The 18,184-nt window shown below is 37.3% G+C and overlaps 1 protein-coding gene across 6 annotated transcripts in view; it reads right to left on the bottom strand.

Moving 5' to 3' along the window:
- The window catches only part of LOC114654277 (EGF-like repeat and discoidin I-like domain-containing protein 3), a 981,185-nt gene that overhangs the window by 538,123 nt on the left and 424,878 nt on the right, over positions 1–18,184 (bottom strand). The gene's annotated exons all lie outside the window — the stretch shown is intronic.

Genomic DNA, 18,184 nt, shown 5'->3' with positions numbered 1-18,184 from the left:
AATTGTTTCATTGGACCCATTGGTTATTAAAATTTATTGGGAGGTGTTTAATGTGGATCCCACCAGTGAAATTTCATTCTGTGTCTTAGGTAACGTGCCAATTCAATGGTGGAAGGGCTACACTTGTGACAATGTGATATAAGACTAAGCAGCCTACGAGAAACTTACTATGGTTGAAACTACACAGACATGTGACAGGAACAGTTTATATGTCATATATATATGATAACACTGGTTGTCAGTTATTGTATCTTTATTTATTTTACTGGATCTGTGCCACAATGTCCTAATGTTTTTGTACTTTACTACTGCAAACAAATTTCCCTCTGGGATAATAAGGTCTACCTAACCCAAAGTAATATGCAAATTTTTCCATGAACTGAAATAAAAAGGTTTAACTTGCATACTTCCACAAGGCTTCAAATTTATTAATAATGTAAATGTCAGAAATGCAAGCTAGCACATTTTTCATAGCAGTTACAGACTAAGATTCAGATGATTTTTAATTAGGTTAGGTTTCCATAAGGATACACTCAATGGTCTAAGGAGACTTACCTCTTAGGCATTACAACCATAGTTAATTACATCAATATTTACATCAAAACCAACTCTGCAACAGTTACCTGTAACCTCTTTCCTGTCATATTGTCTGTATTGTACTCAGTGAGACCTCCATGACAAGCTACTTGTTGGGATGGGCTGTCTTTTACTTTCACTGCTTTACTTCAGTCCAATTTACCACCAACAGAGGGCTTCACCCAAGCCTCCTCTCATGCCCTTGAGGTACCACAGCTAGACAAGCAATGGTAATCCAGCTCTAAATTGGGAATGATCTCCATTAGATTTTCTTGTATACTCAGATATGGGGATGAATATTTGAGAAGTAAACCAAAAGACAATGATTATATTTTTATACTATGTGCATTAAAGAACAATCAACAACTAATTAAATCAAATTAATCATATATTGAACAATTATTATAAAGGTAAAGTTGAATAAATCGGACTCTGCAGCTGCATGAATAAAAGGTAAAGTACCACTTCTGGTTAACAGAAATAGCCCAAAAGTTGATAGAAATCTATGTTTTGTACCTAATATTTGTATGCAAAATTTGGTTGGCCTAAGTGAAAGAGTACTCAAGCTATCGTGTTTACATACACACACACACACACACACAGACAGACACGGAGACATAATATGAAAAATGGCATTTTTGGACTCAGGGTGGTCTAAAACATCAAGATTAATCAAAATCTTGAAATGGAATTTTTGGAGGATTCCAATACTTTCCCTAATTCATTCGTATACGAAAAAGTCAGGGAGGTCTAAAACGTCGAGACTCATTAAAATCTCGACACTGAATCTTTGGGTGATTACAAAAATTTCTCTATACTTCGTATATGAGAAAGTAAAAAAGGTAGGAGGGCAAGACTGACAAGGAACAGCTATTGAAAACTAACAAACAACAGATTTCTTCATGGTACACAAGATGTCCTACCTCAAATTCACATTAATTAACATTGATCATTGTTGTTTAAAAATTTGCCAAAATATTATTCTGAAAGCAGTTAACATTTCACTGCATGGGTAAATGTGTTCAGAATTTGCTGCTTCTCAAAGCAGAATTCATTTTAAAAGCCCTAATCATTTTTTGGTGGTTCAGTAATCAGTACTACTGCTTCACAGCTCCAGGAGATTGGGTTCAAATCTCAGCCTGGTAGCAGTCTGTGTGGGGTTTTCTCTGGTTTTTCCTCTTTTAACTGTCCTTGGTGCTACAGTATATACAGTACCTAGGAAGGCAAATACCATACTCTCCAGAGACTATTCAAATACCACACATTCACTCATAAATAAACTTTATATGAGAATGAATAGAAATATATTGTCACTCACACTAGTTAAATGTCATTGCATCAAACAATTAGTATTTAATTAATTAATTAAATAAATTTATATATATATATATATATATATATATATATATATATATATATATTACCATAAGATATGAGGCCCATGCATGAAAACAGCTGATCCAGCTGACTATGGTCTGTGTGAAAGTGTGTTTTCTATGTAACTAAGCTCTATTCTCAGCGTTTTCCACCCAAAACTTCACAATATATATAGTGATATACATCATGTTGCAACATTACCCCCCCCCCCACACACACACACACCACCACCGATACATAGAACATTAAATAAATAACACAGTCACTAACTGAAAAAAATTCTGATTCAAATATTCACATCATCGGTTTGATAACAATTTGATTATATATACAATTGGAAAGATACAAATTACTGTGAGATATTGAAATTATGAAAATGAAAGTTCAGAAGACAAAGTGAACATTTTAACCTTACGGTAGGAACAAGTCAATAATGACTTTCACTCATCGATAAACAGTTGCTCTGTACCACTGACAAAGCTGGAACCATGATGGTGTTCATCACCGCTTGCCAAAGACATATTCACAATAGTAGGGGTTTGATAAAATATGACAACTTATCCCCCTGATGGCTTCTGCTTCCAATTTATATATCCACACACCAATCAAAATCCATTCAAGATGCTCACATCACTGTTGAAAAAGTCTAGAAAGGACAGATCTACTCATCCATCATGTACGGAAGCACCACATTTAAAATAGTATTACACAGACTGAAAATGATATAAAAAGATCATTGTACTCCAACAATCCAAAGATGTGTACGTTAAACACCTCATCCAGGGTTGGTTTCTTCATAACACCTGAAACTACAAAACAAGCTCCAGCTCCCTATGATCCTGAACTCTGGATTAAGAAGCTATAGAAGACTGCTGAATGGATAGCAGATATGAATGAAAGTGGATTTTAGAATAAGAAATACCACAATATAATAGGACAATATAAAAATGATAAAGTGTTTTTGTGTGTACTGTAAACAATATACTACAAGCACTATACAGCACACCTCCATCTACCACTGAATCATTTAAGTCAATTACAGGGCCACAAACTCTTATTCCAGCATCATCAAAAGCAAGGCCGAAACCTTCCAACGACAGGGTCCTACTCCTCTCCATAGAACATTCACACACATATGCAGACTTAGATATATGGAATCAATCTGGAGTTGACAATTTATCTATAAAGTATGTTTTTAGGATGTGAGAGAAAAATCACAAAAAATCAAGAAAAAGTTATGCAGAAAGAAAAAGAACGTTCAAACTCTGCAAAGACATTGAAAGGTAATAGGATTTGAACCAAGTCTCCTGGAGCTGTGAGCTGCAGCACTAAACACTGTGCTGCTCTATCCTCAGTGCAATAGATCCTAGAACAAATCTTTTAAAATGCAAAAACTACTTGCTGTTCTCAGCAATGTCAGCATAACAGATGAAGCTACAACACATTTTAAACAATCATGTAAACTGCATAACTCTTTAAATATTAATAAGCAGCCTTGCTTTACTATGAAATAACAGAAGCTTCATTTTGCTATGCAAAATTAAACTAACTTTTTGCAGTCCTAAGAAATGACTAAAACTGCATTATGTACTGTGAAATGACTGGAACAGCAGGCAGTGCTGACAAATGACTAAAAACACTAAATTCTGTCATGGGCTTTGACTAAAACTGCTGTCTTCTGAGCGAAGACTGAAGGAACATCTTGTCTGGGGAAATCACAGAAGATAGCAGAAATTATGATGCCTTCTGAAGTTAGGATTTAAATTGTATATGCAATCACTGAAACTACAAATGTGCAGTACATGTAATGCAGTATAATGATTTAGGTCACATTCTTTCATGGCTGAAACTGCATCTGTCCTTGGGCAATAGCTAAAAGTACAGTTAGTCTTGAGCAAGAAATGAAGTTTGCCTCTGTTAAAAATTGCATTACCTAAAGCATATTTCTCTAGGCCTGACATCATGAATATGGATGCCTGCAACCTGACATTAGGCTGAGCATCACAGAGAGATTGAGAGATTCTTATGTCTTTGTTCATAAAGCACAAGGGGTTCTTCTGGTAAAAGGTTAATTGACTTATTTAGTTTAGCTGTCTGAGTGAATTACTTAATTGATTTCTTGTTTAGTTTCTTATGTTTCAGAGTGCCTGGCAATTAAAAAAGGTGTACGGGTTAAACAGGACACTTATACGTGTCCTGTTTATGGGTAATAAAGGGTCAATTCAGCAGTCATATTATTTTGAGAGGATTTTGAGAAGAAAAAAAAACTATGTGTGAGATATCTAGCAAATTAGGCATGAAATGCTGTGAAGAGAGAAGGCTGCTTTGCTAATTCAAAGAGGAACAAGCTGCCAAAAGAAGGAGACATGCCAAGAGATATCTTATTTCTGATAACTGCAGGAAAATGAAGGCGAGGCAAATTGTATGTGGACATCCACGCACCGGCATACGTTAATTTCTAATTATCACAAAGCTACAAAGCTACCAGTAGATAGCACTACTACTGTAGACAGATATAGTAGATAGATACTACTGCTATTAAATCATGGTACCATGAAAGTCATTCATTTAGCTTGTCAGACAGATGACACAGTGATACAGACTCTAATATTCTGGGCTCCTAGATCCGGAGGCTTGAATCCTGGCCTTAAATCTGTGTGTGGGAGTGTTTGAGCCTTCTTCCAAGTTTTCTTCTTTACTGTCACATCCTAAGGTCATGCTTTAAGCTGGGTTGAAGAGTCCATGTTCCCTGCAATGGACTTCTGTCCCATCAGAGATTGTTTCCTGGCTTTTACTCAGTGTTGCTGGCATGCGCTTCAGCTCATCATGTTGGGCAGAGTGGCTTAAAAATGGATAAGCTTGTTTGTATGTTTAAATATAGTGATGCATGTATGCATGACACATTTCTTGTAAGACTGTACATAGTTGTACAATGGACATCTGACCAACCCATGGCTGGTCCCTGCCTTTTGTCAACTATTGCTATCCTAGACATTGTATGGAAAATATATCCATTAAGATAAATGAGAGGGTGTAATCAAGTGTTTTTATGCATTCCTCTTACTAAAATATATTTCACACAATGCAATACATAGAGATTATTTTCTTGCAAGCATTTACTACAAAGTGAGCTCTCTTTATGGGGCACAATGCCTTTTAAAATCACTAACATGAATGCTTTACTGCATTGCCTTTTATTTCATTATGATGGCTGGTTATACATTACAATTCAAACACTATGACTTAACACACGACCTGAGTTCAGGTTACTTTTAAGTGTGCTACAATTTTAAATACAATATTTTCTTTTATTCTCACTGCAACAGCCAGTGTCTTTATACTTTAAGGACTGTCTTATCTAGTATTCAAACAATGCTATCTACATGAAATAAAATTACTTACACTTTTCCATCTGACTTTGTGACATCTGTTCACATACAGAAGCGAGTAAAATTCTGTCTATTTAATATAAACCTGACCATTCTGTTTTCTTTTCCAATTTAAGCTTATAATAAACTATTCTTTTTGTAGTATCAAAATTTGGCAGCAACACAGCTCATTTACCAACTTCATTTCACATTCTTCTGAATTAACTCTTGCTTCCCAAGAATGTTTTTAATAAAGAGTATTAATCCAATGGCATGTGTTTTCAGATTTTGCTGCTGTATCATATTTAATTATTTCCTTCTTTAGCTATTTTTTAATAGAATAGCATACCTTTCTAGTATACTCTAATGAGCCAAAGAAGGCTAGGTTCAAATGTGATGCTTAATACTCACTGCTCAGTGAAAGCGTCTTCTTCCAAGTTTAGCTAAGCTCAAGTATCATGCACATATAGTACGAGGCTGTTATCTGCCTGTTACCAAACATTTTCAAACAAGCAAGGCTGGTGAGTGGCTTGTTGGGGCCAATTTAATTGCACATTGGTGGAAGGGAATGGGTACAGAAGAGTCACTAATGCGATTACCATTTCTACCCCTAGAGTAGAGACCCCGCCTAAAAACCGATGATGTTACTTCTGCTCCTCTCTCCACTCCATCCTTTCTGGCAACCCAATATAAAGTAAGATCACTTCAGTGGGTCATCATTTAATGGACCAATGCACTATTGGCAGCATCAAAGCTTCGGAAACTGCAAAAAAATAATGACGGACACCCTTACCGTTGTTAATTTTTCCACCCTTCCTTGATTACGGCAATTAAATAGGGTTTTCAAGTTGGATTGCCAATACTCACAGGCATACATTGAAAAAATCGTTTTTTTAAAATTTGATGTTATATATTTTTGTGTGCTAAATTCAAAAATGAAAACTACTTTTGTCCATCACGTCCCATTTTTTCACAAAACACATTTTTTAGCATTCAGTTGCAGTTTTTTAAATTGATTTTGCCCATCCATCCATCCATTTTCCAACCCGCTGAATCCGAACACGGGGTCACAGGGGTCTGCTGGAGCCAATCCCAGCCAACACAGGGCACAAGGCAGGAACCAATCCCGGGCAGGGAGCCAGCCCACCGCAGGACACACACAAACACACCCACACACCAAGCACACACTAGGGCCAATTTACAATCGCCAATCCACCTAACCTGCATGTCTTTGGACTGTGGGAGGAAACCGGAGCGCCCGGAGGAAACCCACGCAGACACGGGGAGAGCATGCAAACTCCACACAGGGAGGTACCCAGGTCTCCCAACTGCGAGGCAGCAGCGCTACCCACTGTGCCATCGTGCCACCCATTTTGTCCATTAATTAGTTAAATTGTGTGTATATACATTTATTTAAATATTATGTATATATTTCCATCATATATTATGGAAAAAGATAATCCACTGTGGCAACCCCAAACGGGAGCAGCCAAAAGAAGAAGAAGAATTAGTTAAATATAAGTATTTCATTTTAATGATAATTTGTTTGAATTTACTATTTTCTAACATTAAAATCTATGTGTAGCAGTTATTTTGTTTGATAAAGACAGCATTATTGGTTTACATGTTGAGAAGTGAAAATTCTGTGTATCTGACTGGTTCAATAATCTGGGCACAGAAAATTCACACGTTTTCTGTGTGAGTGGGACCATAGAGCCAAGAATCTGCATTGGTTGCAGAAGGAATGGCTAGCTAGTAAAAAGTTACAGTTGGTGCCAAAAACATCAGACCTTGCTTGGAGGATCCAGATAAATTGATGTTACCACTGCTTCACATTGAGCGTAGTTTAATTAAGTAGTTTGTCAAAACCCTATGAAAAGATGGCACCTGTTTTATGTATTTGTGCCAAAAGTTTCCGGGTTTGTCAGAGGATCAAATGAAAGAGGACATTTTTGCCTAACTTGATATTACAAAGCTTATTTCTGATACATAGCTTAATGGTGCAATGAATGACCTGGAATAAGAGGCTTGAGTATCATTCAAAATATTATTTGTTATTTGTCATTCAAAATGTTATTTTTAGGTTACAATAACAACCCAGTTGGCACCCTGCCCAGGATTGTTTCCTGCCTTGTGCCCTGTGTTGGCTGGGATTGGCTCCAGCAGACCCCCGTGACCCTGTGTTCGGATTCAGCGGGTTGGAAAATGGATGGATGGATAACAACCCAAATTATAAAGAAATAGTGAAAAAATATTAGTTTAATTTAAGGAATTGGGTTACAACTTCTGCGATGGATTGGCACCCTGCCCAGGATTGTTTCCTGCCTTGTGCCCTGTGTTGGCTGGGATTGGCTCCAGCAGACCCCCGTGACCCTGTGTTCGGATTCAGCAGGTTGGAAAATGGATGGATGGATGGGTTACAACTTGAGTCTCAAAGTTCACTTTTTGGATTTGCATTTGGAAATTATCCCTGAACATCAAGAGCAGGGTGAAAGACTCCATTAGGATATCAAAGACATAGCATGATGGTACTAGGGACATTGTGATGTCAATATGATGGCAGACTATTGCTGGATGAGTCACAGGGACACAACGGAAAGTACAAAGAACATGCCACCAAATAATATTTTCAATCAAAAAAGGTAAGAAGTGACAAAAACTACAGAAGTTATAAGTCAATAAATATGTATTGTTGCTTTTTTTTGCATTTATGCTTGAAAATATTAGACTAAATATTCTCATGTTAAACTTATTTACAACAATCTTAATACATAACTCGCCTGCCTCCTCACTCACTCACTCACTCACGTCTGAAGCCGAATGCACAGTCACCTTCTGCGCACGTCCAAAGCCGAATGCGCAGTTGCCTTCTGCACAGCTGCCCGAAAAACCTTACGAGACCGACATCCAACCCCAACATCGCGGCAGGCGGCAGATTTACGGCCGCAAAAATTCAAAGAGAAAGGCGACTTCAAATAAAGCTCTAGAGGCCTGAAAGGCAATTTCGACTACAGCTTGAGGCCTAATTACGCATTCTGATTCAATTACGCATTCATTCAATACACCTATATCAGGTTTGTGGTGCTTATACTTATTACTATTCCATATTGTACTGGAACATTCATCATTCAATATTATACTGTAGGCCTGGAAAATTCATCAACTAACAGTACAAGCCTGTACAGTAATGAGTAAAGCGGACTAAAATCATTACAAAACAACGTCTTCGTTACTTATCATTTGTTCTTCATACACTGCTGACACAAACTCGTGCCTGTTTCATCTTACGTTGTCGAAACGGGTTCTTTGTCTAGTCTATATATAAAAAAACCAAATACTACTGACTCACTCATCACGAAATCTCCCAAACCATGAGGACTTGGGACTTGAAATTTGGAATGTAGGTTACCCTTAGCCCATAGGTGCTCGCTAAGAAACAGTTTTAAAAATTTTGTGGTCCAAATGCGAAATTTCTTATGGTTTTTTAGACCAGTTTGTATGTCTGTCCGCTTTTCACAAGAGAACTACTTAACAAATTTAGATTGGGTTTTTTTCTATAATTTGTTTGAACATTCCATTGATTTTGTGACTTTCTCATCATGCTAAGTATCATAGTTCACTTGCGGTACCGATTTATTAGCACAAATCCGAGAGAGACTCATCAGGCTGCGGGGAGGGGGGCAGGGCCCTCCTCACTCACATGTGTGCCTCGTGGTGTAACCTTAACTCCACTTAGTTAGTGAACAAGATAACTACTTAACGTATTTAGATCTTTTTTTTTCTATAATTTGCTTGAACATTTCGGTTGATTTTGCGACTTCTCTCATTGCGCTAAGAATCATAGTTTGCTTGCAGGAGTGATATATTTGCTCTAATCCGAGACAGAAGCTGTGGGCCAAGGGAAGGGGGAAGAGTGATGTCAGGAGTAGAGAGCTGGGCGGGGCCCTCCTCACTGTCCTGTTTCACTAATATGTGGGCGAAGCTGCTGGGGATGGCTAGTATTGTATACCTCAATAAACTGTGTAACTGGTTAAAATTTAGATATAGTTCTTTTCAATTTTATACTTAAAGACTTGCACTGTGGTAGCCTATAATAACACAATGGGCCTATCGCTTGTGCAGATCAGTCACTGACATTCTACCCACATGCATAAGCTATAGAAAAAAACTGTCACTGTGGAAGAATAATTTTATGGAAACATAGCATTCATCTTAAAGAAATAGCATAAGGCTTAATAAATGTCAGAAACCTGTTCAGGCACACCAGGAAACCAGATAAAGGTCAAGTGAACAACAAAATGTATACTTAAATATAAGAATTGGTTTAGGAAAAATACTGAGAAATAATGTACCAGAAGAAAGGTTGATGTAATATACAAAATGTACTGAAGGATGACTAAGAGATGACTTAGAAATCAGCAGATGTCATATAAATGAGAATGGACAGCTGTTATACGCACAGAAATTTCAAGGGTGGTGGCGTAACTCAAAAGTATAAGAAGAACCAGAATATAATATAACACACTTTTATTTTATATAAATTATTTGGGTGTAAACCAATGAACCATCCAGAGTAAAATGAATGCATTGATTGACACTGTATGTAAATTCAGAAGTTTATAAAATGAACCTCTATTCTTTGTCTTCTCTGACCATTCTGATCAATTTGACCATGCCGTAACAGAAATGCTTTTGAAGAATGTTCCCTCCAAGGCATTTTGCTGAGGAGTAATTAAAAGATACAATGAACATCTTTTATCCTGCCTGGTTACTGAATTGTTCTGTTAGAGGATGTTTCTTTCTTTAATAAGATGTTAAATTTCAAACACATCACATGAAAGGACTTGGACTAAATCTGATCAGTACAACAGTGAATTCTAGACTCTTTTCTGCTGTATTTATATTGACATTTTAGTATTTCTGTTACAATTAATAACGTTTTGCTTGTTGAAAGAATGCAATGCTTTTAGCTTGTAGTTAAGGATTAAAATACCACTAAAGGGGCTACACAATCAGATATTTTTCAACATTATTGACAGAATTGTACACTATATGGTTAGTCCTAGTATCAATCCCACATACAAACACATTCATGTATACCAGGCCTTTTTAGATTTAACACACATGGCCCTAATATATAGAACGCCTTGAGAAACACCTACACAGACATGGGCAGAATGTAAAAAAGCACAAGGACAGTGACCAGACCCAGGAATCAAACTAAATGTCTGGGACCTGTGAGGCAGCAGTTCTAACCACTGTGCCTATCTCTTCACAGTATACTAAATAACAGTTAAACGGATATCTCAGGACAAATCCACAATGACAGTCACTAGGCAGGGATTCAAGTATAGTCCTCAGGAACTGTGAGACAACAGTACTAACCACTGACATACTTTTTAATTAGTAGAAAATAAATTGCGCAACATTGATTCTGTAAAGAAGAAAACATGCTGTTTAGGATCAATCTGAAAAATGAGCATGCAGGATTTCAAAAAACACAGAAGTCAAATCAAGATGCATTGCATCTACTGATAAATCTAACATTTGTGGTTTCCCATGATGACAAGTTAAAACTGGTTTTGGCAATGAAGCTGACAAAATTCTAACTTATAGCCTACTTCAGTTTTGGCCAAAACTGACACTTTCTATTCCAACCCTAACTCATTTTAGAAATATCATTACAGAGGCATGTGGACCATCATTTTACTTTTTAATGTCTAGCCAAATATATTACAGTGGAGTTTAATGAGGATGCAGCATATGAAGATGGACCCACAGCTTTTTTGCAAATGACCAAATGTATAAAAGCAATTGACAGTACCTTTCTCTAAGTAAGGCTAATTTGATCAAAATCTGCTGGCCAAGGCTGACTTTGTTGTAGCTAGTGTTTGGTCAGGCATGCCTAGTGGTCACTTGCATAGCAAGAGGGCAGGAGGACTGTATCAGTTTTTTTGTTTTTCATTTTGAGTTAATATCTAGTGTGCTGCATTTCAGTTCAAGCTATGTTTCTCTAGCAACGGGAGTACCCACTCAAAAAACCTCTCAGGACTCAAAAACACATGCTGCCTTCTAGCTCATCATGCTGGCGTGGCTCTGTTACTGAAATCTCTTCTGTTATCTTACTTTTAGGTTAATATATTACAGTCACAGACACTGCTTGCTGAATGTAAAATGCAGGGTATTCACTCCCTAATTTAATTATGCCTGGCTCACAAATTTTTTGTTAAAATGTATAGATCTCGACCAAAATTAGCTGAGGTTACAATCTGAAAGCTTTCTAGGGAGCCAACAGTCTTCCTAAACTGAATTTCCAGTGCTTCTCTTATATGTGATTACACCAGTAGGCAGAATTTCTCTAATTTCATGACTGTATTTAATGATATTTCTTATTACTAATTAAAAGTTAGATGAACTTACCTTTAAAACATAGTTTCATCTTATTTAGATATCTACTCTATATATATAAAATTCTAAGCGATAAAATAAAATATCGAAGCGCAGTGCAACCTGCAGATCATGCGGCACGGCAGCAGCAGCAGCAAGCCAGCAGCTGATCGAGGGAAGAGGAGGTAAAAAAATAACTGTATTTGTTCCAATTGTATCACCGTTTAAGAGGGGGTTTCGGAGGAGCGACCGCCTCTCCTTGGGGTGCGTTCAGCCCAACCTCTTCACAATGCGAGCGGCAGAGATGCGAAGTGGCTGGTACATAGTGCAGGCCGGGTGGGTTGGCGAGCAAACCCCCTAGTTTTCAATAAAGTTTTTGGTATCAGTTTTAATGATATATAGTGATAGCATTTCTTTACTCATTCTGGTAAAATAAAAGATCATATATTTAACTCTTACATGTTTTTCTTTTTCAGAAAGCAACAGAGGACATCACATTCAAGTAGAGATTTGTAGTGGTTTGGACTGTATCCAAAAGGCATTGTAAAGTAAAGTAGTAAGTAGCAAAGTAGGAAATAACGCTGGATGGAGCAGTTGTTCCAACACCAAGCACATCCACTCACAGCTGGCTGATTTAGCATTCCTAAACTTAAATGACACCTCTTTGGGCAGAAGAAACCACAGCACCAAGCAGACATAGGCAGAAGGTTTACGTTTATCCAAGACAGTGCCAGGGCAACAGTCTGAATCCTGAACTCAAACGCTCTACAATCTGATCTCTTCAAAAATACCTTTCGCTTGCTTTCTTTGTAATTATTTTTTTCATTTAACATTGGGTTTTGCATTGTGTAAATGTGATTATCATCACAGTGGATTAAATGGAGAAGTTCAGCTTGTGAAGAGACACACCCAAATCCTTTTTTTTTTTTGGACTTGATAATGTGGTAAAGCTTCACACTCTCTCATTCCTTGCATCATTCTGTATTAAAAAAGTAAACATTCTCAACTGTTCTAGCATTTCCTTTTGTTCGTTAGGCAGTGGTGGCTAGGGTTTTTTAAACCATATGGCAGATAGTTTTGCACCACCTCTAACTCACTGTGTGACACTGACTAAGTCTTTCACCTGCCTATACCCAAAAGGCAGAATGACTTCCTGGTACCAGTTCTCCAGTAGGCTGATTGATCTTGTGAAGAGGGGGGCTGAAAGCACCCTAAGGTGATACAGTCGCTCCTCCAAAACTCCCTGCTAAACAGTGATACAATGGGAAACAAATACAGTTTTTTTTTTAACCTCCTCTTTGCTCGATCAGCTGCTGGCTTGCTGCTGCTGCTGTGCCGCGTAATCTGCATCTCGCACAGCACTTTGAACATTTAAAAGCCTGTGCAGCAGCTGTCCTTTTGTCTCATTGCCTTGTCTCTCTTATCCCCCAGACATCCTCTGCTCCTGTTGGGGTCCCGCACCCCTATGAAGAGGAAGATTTTCTATTCTTTTAATTGAGAGATGGAACTGTCCTCTCCGACTACACACGGAGCTCGATTCACTCCTGAAAGAGGCTTATGTTTGTTTGAAGTGTTTGAATAACGTTTCTGTCTCTAAAATCCCCTGTGTGTATCTGTGCAACTCTGTGACACAAGTGTGACAATCTCTACAGCATGTGCCATTCTGCAAAGCACAGCTGCCTGTACACACAAAAGGATTTGCAGTGCGTGCCTACATGTTTTTAAAATAAATCTGTAATGCAAAAGACTGAGGCAAAAATCAGGCAGGAAGTCAAACAAGAAAGTGAGCAAAGAGAAACAGTAAATGAACCAAAAAGGTGAAAATCCAAAAACAGAAATCAAGAACAAGTGGAAAATCCAAACAAGTATGAAAATCACCACCAAAACATCAACAAAAAAAACATAAAAAACACAAGGATGTTTTAGAGGTATGAAATACAGAGCATAAACTAATCACCATCTGCAAGTTTATGGCTCCTGGCCTTCCATGACGTGACTGGTGTGTAGTACATTTTGCAAAGCAACAACCATTAATGAGGGGAAACAAAATCTACTGGTAGGAATATATGAGGACTAGAAGCAAAGAAGAAATTCCTGATGTTGTGCACCACCTTTGGTAAACAAATTAGTAACAACTATACTTGTTGTTGATTTACTTTATGCAGTCTTTAAAATAAAGGTAATGTCTCATATGAAACATTTTTAAATAGGTCAATTATAAGTCCCAATAGAGGTAAACAAAAATTCGCTGTGGATTTTGCTGGAATGCTTAATACATATTAATGTAACAGTTCATGTGATTCTTTCCAGTTGTCATGTAAAAGCCCTCTACAATAGAGGTACTGTTTTTAAAATTTTTCCCATTCATGTTATTTTGTGATGTTACACATTCAGAAATAACATCTCCGCTTTACCTACGAGACATTGATGATATCTCAGGACAGAGTTTGTGATAACTCAGTGATCCTTTGAACCACAAGGTAACAGTGGGAAGGGTAATTTGTGCAGTAAGTCATGAACTTAGTAACTATTTCTAGATTTTCATCTCCTATGATGTTTCAGGATAATTACCTCTGGGGTAGCATTACATCTCTGCACACACTAATTTTCCAGAGTGATACGGTGATTAATCACAGTACTTGCTGGAGCCATTTGATTGGTTAGGAGATTAAAAAAAATTACAACCAAAGTCATTAACAGTCAAACATAAATCAAATCCTAATTAAAATAGATATGGAAACCTTCCAGGAAGTACTGTACAATGAATTTTCCAAACTTGATTCTTGTGAATGGACTTTTGTCATAATTTCTGACATGTGCTCTTTTACTAAAGTATTCCAAACAATAAAAATCAATATCATTGAAGAAACAAATATTAATTTTTAAATTTTATTTATTGCTCCTTTACTCCATAGCCAGAAGAATAGTCATGTTTTACATAGCTTCTGCAGCATTGTTATTGATTAGTTTTCAGAACCAACCTAGTACAAAACAGGTTGCACTGAGGCCATAGCCTATGGTGGCAGCATCAGAACCAACCCTGAACATTATGGTAATCATTCTTAGTGTGCAGCGAACCACACATGAACATCTGAATACAGTTGGCCAGCAGACTCACCAATCAGCCTAACATGTTTGTCTTTGGGCTGTGAGAGCGTAAGGAGTACCTCAATGCAGGAACATAGTGAAAGTGCAGACTGCTTACAGACAGAGCTTAGAACAGGATTTAAACACCAGAATGCAGACCTCTGGGACCACAGTCATAACAACTGTGCAAGCCTCTTATTAATCAATTGTACTAAATATAACACCTTATTAATCAATTATACTAAATATAGCACTCTACTATGCATAAAGTATGTTCATATTTTTATGCATATAGTTTTCCATATTCTTTTCCACAATGTGTATTTTAAAGGTGCCATGGTGAAGTACTTCAGGCAATACTGCTACACAGGACCAGAAGATGGGGTTTAAATCTCTTGGAATGGTGTAACAATCTCTACCAGTTTAGAGCTTGCATATGTTTTTGTGATGTTTTCCTTCAATCACTTTGGTTTTCCATCCACATTCAAAAGGAATATATATTAAGTTTATTGTGACTTGCAAGGTGTGATTTAGTGTGTTCTTTGAAATACTAGCATCCTGTCCAGGGTTGGCTCCTGCCTTGTGCCCAAGGGCTGGATAAATTTCATCCATCTGTGAACCTAAAGTTGGATTAAATGAGTTTAGTACATGGATAAATGCACACTTTATCCCCATTTTGAATTTTCTGAAGCATACTTCAAATAGCTTAGTACAGGTATCTATATAAAATACAGTGATCCCTCGCTATATCGCGCTTCGCCTTTCGCGGCTTCACTCCATCGCGGATTTTATATGTAAGCATATTTAAATATATATCGTGGATTTTTTGCTGGTTCGCGGATTTCTGCGGACAATGGGTCTTTTAATTTCTGGTACATGCTTCCTCAGTTGGTTTGCCCAGTTGATTTCATACAAGGGACGCTATTGGCAGATGGCCAAGAAGCTACCCAACTTACTTTTCTTTCTCTCTCTTGCGCTGACTTTCTGTGATCCTGACGTATGGGGATTGAGCAGGGGGGCTGTTCGCACACCTAGACGATACGGACGCTCGTCTAAAAATGCTGAAAGATTATCTTCACGTTGCTATCTTTTGTGCAGCTGCTTCCTGAAACGACATGCTGCACGGTGCTTCGCATACTTAAAAGCTCGAAGGGCACGTATTGATTTTTGACTGAAAAACAAACTCTGTCTCTCTCTCTCTCTCTCTCCCCCTGCTCCTGACGGAGGGGGTGTGAGCTGCCGCCTTCAACAGCTTTGTGCCGCGGTGCTTCGCATACTTAAAAGCCAAACAGCCCTATTGATTTGTTTGCTAGAGATTGTTTTCTCTATCTATGTGACATTCTGTGCTCCTGACACGCACTCCTTTGAAGAGGAAGATATGTTTGCATTCTTTTAATTGTGAGACAGAACTGTCATCTCTGTCTTGTCATGGAGCACAGTTTAAACTTTTGAAAAAGAGACAAATATTTGTTTGCAGTGTTTGAATAACGTTCCTGTCTCTCTACAACCTCCTGTGTTTCTGCGCGAATCTGTGACCCAACCATGACAATATAAAAATAACCATATAAACATATGGTTTCTACTTCGCGGATTTTCTTATTTTGCGGGTGGCTCTGGAACGCAACCCCCGCGATGGAGGAGGGATTACTGTACCTAGAAATAGTCAGAAAATTCCATCTGATTCATTAAAATTTTCACAAAAAATCGTTTAGTGATATCCCATAAAGAAGAAGATTTCAAGGTAATAATAGTATTATAACAGAGCTGACAAGTTGCATCAGCCTGGGGTTGGCATACATTATGTGTTGCCAACAGCATGAGCTGGTATTTCATTTAAATGAGACGCTTCAGCGCCAGCTGCAGGGGAGCCTATAAAAATGGCCTATCTACCACAGTCATACTAATTACAGCTTGTGCGGCTAAGTGATATAAAGAGCAAGAATCCATTGGGTCAGTGTTGCCAACCACCTCACAATGTTACATTATCTACAATGCATTTCAGATAACGTTAAAATATTGTAAAACATATTTTTGTATAGTAACATAACATTCTCAAACCACTTAATGCAGGGTTGCAGTGGGCTGTAACCCACAACAGCAATATGAGCACATGGCAGGAACAAACCTTGAAAAGAATAACAGGTTATCCCCAGGCTGACTTATTTTTGCAATATTTTACATATGTATTCATTGATCAGTTTATTTTGCTGGCTTACTCTAATTTTTGATTTAATTAAATATGTAAAAATTATTTCCAAGCGGTATCTGGCATAGTGTAAGTACAAACCACGAACAGGGTACCAGTCCATCATCTTTAAGATGGGGAAAGAGAAGTAGAGCACTTGGACAAAACCTCACACAGGCATGACGAAGACATGTAACTGCACAGAAAGAATAATGAGACTGATTTGTCATCTGGCCCTAAAGGGAACAGAATTAACAATCGTGCCACAAAAACATTTTCAGATAATGTATAATTATTCACACTTTGCAAATGCTGTTCATTATCTTTGCAACTGTTAATTTAATTTGCAAGACTTATTTTTTTAACAAAGAGATACTCTTAGATATGAACAGGTAATAATAATAATAATAATAATTGTGAAAATATTTTTTTTCACACAAAACAGTATAAATGATTAAGGTTTTGGTTTTATTTTCTTCTTTCTGTGCTTTACTTTTGGTGTTTTACTTTTAAGTGAAGTTTTTGCTTTGTCCAGTTTAAATGTCATTTCCATCTTTGAACGTCTTTCCTATGAATTATGTTTCCTTGGCAACCACAGACTGCAGGTAGAAGCTAAAATGAATCGCATACAAACCTTGATGAAATAAAGAAATGATGCATATTTGTGAGATGGAGCAAACTGAAGAAGGCAAACCAAATCAAAATTCTTTAGAAAAAAAGCAACCTAAAACTTAAATGACAAACATGGTTTCAGATGTGCATTACCTAAGAGAATGTTTGTTTTTGATTTTCTGCATCTATCATCTTAATAGTTCTTGTCTAGATATGACTTCTCCATGCAATCTAACCATTTTGCTGCAATGGTCAAATGGGGAAAGAATTTGTTCTGTTTCCTTGGATGACAACATTTCAAATTAAGTTGTTCAGACAGACATTTGTTTCAAGTAAGGTTTGTTTGGGTAGTGTGATACTGCAGTGCTAGTTTCATTAGTACTTACTGATCTTAGGCTTAAACTCAAACTTCACTTACTGTATTTTTCAAAGTGATTTTAACAATTAAATAGTTATATGCGGAAGAAAAAAGACAGTATTGGTACAAAGAAAACATCCATTGTGAAACAAACATCTTAACAATGTAATTTTTATGATTTACTGGAAAATAAAACATTAATAAAACTTCTTATAACAGAAAGAAAATATCGGG

Source organism: Erpetoichthys calabaricus, chromosome 7, assembly GCF_900747795.2.
Source record: "Erpetoichthys calabaricus chromosome 7, fErpCal1.3, whole genome shotgun sequence".
Classification (NCBI taxonomy): Eukaryota; Metazoa; Chordata; class Cladistia; order Polypteriformes; family Polypteridae; genus Erpetoichthys; species Erpetoichthys calabaricus.
This window is presented reverse-complemented; position numbering and strand designations above follow the sequence as displayed.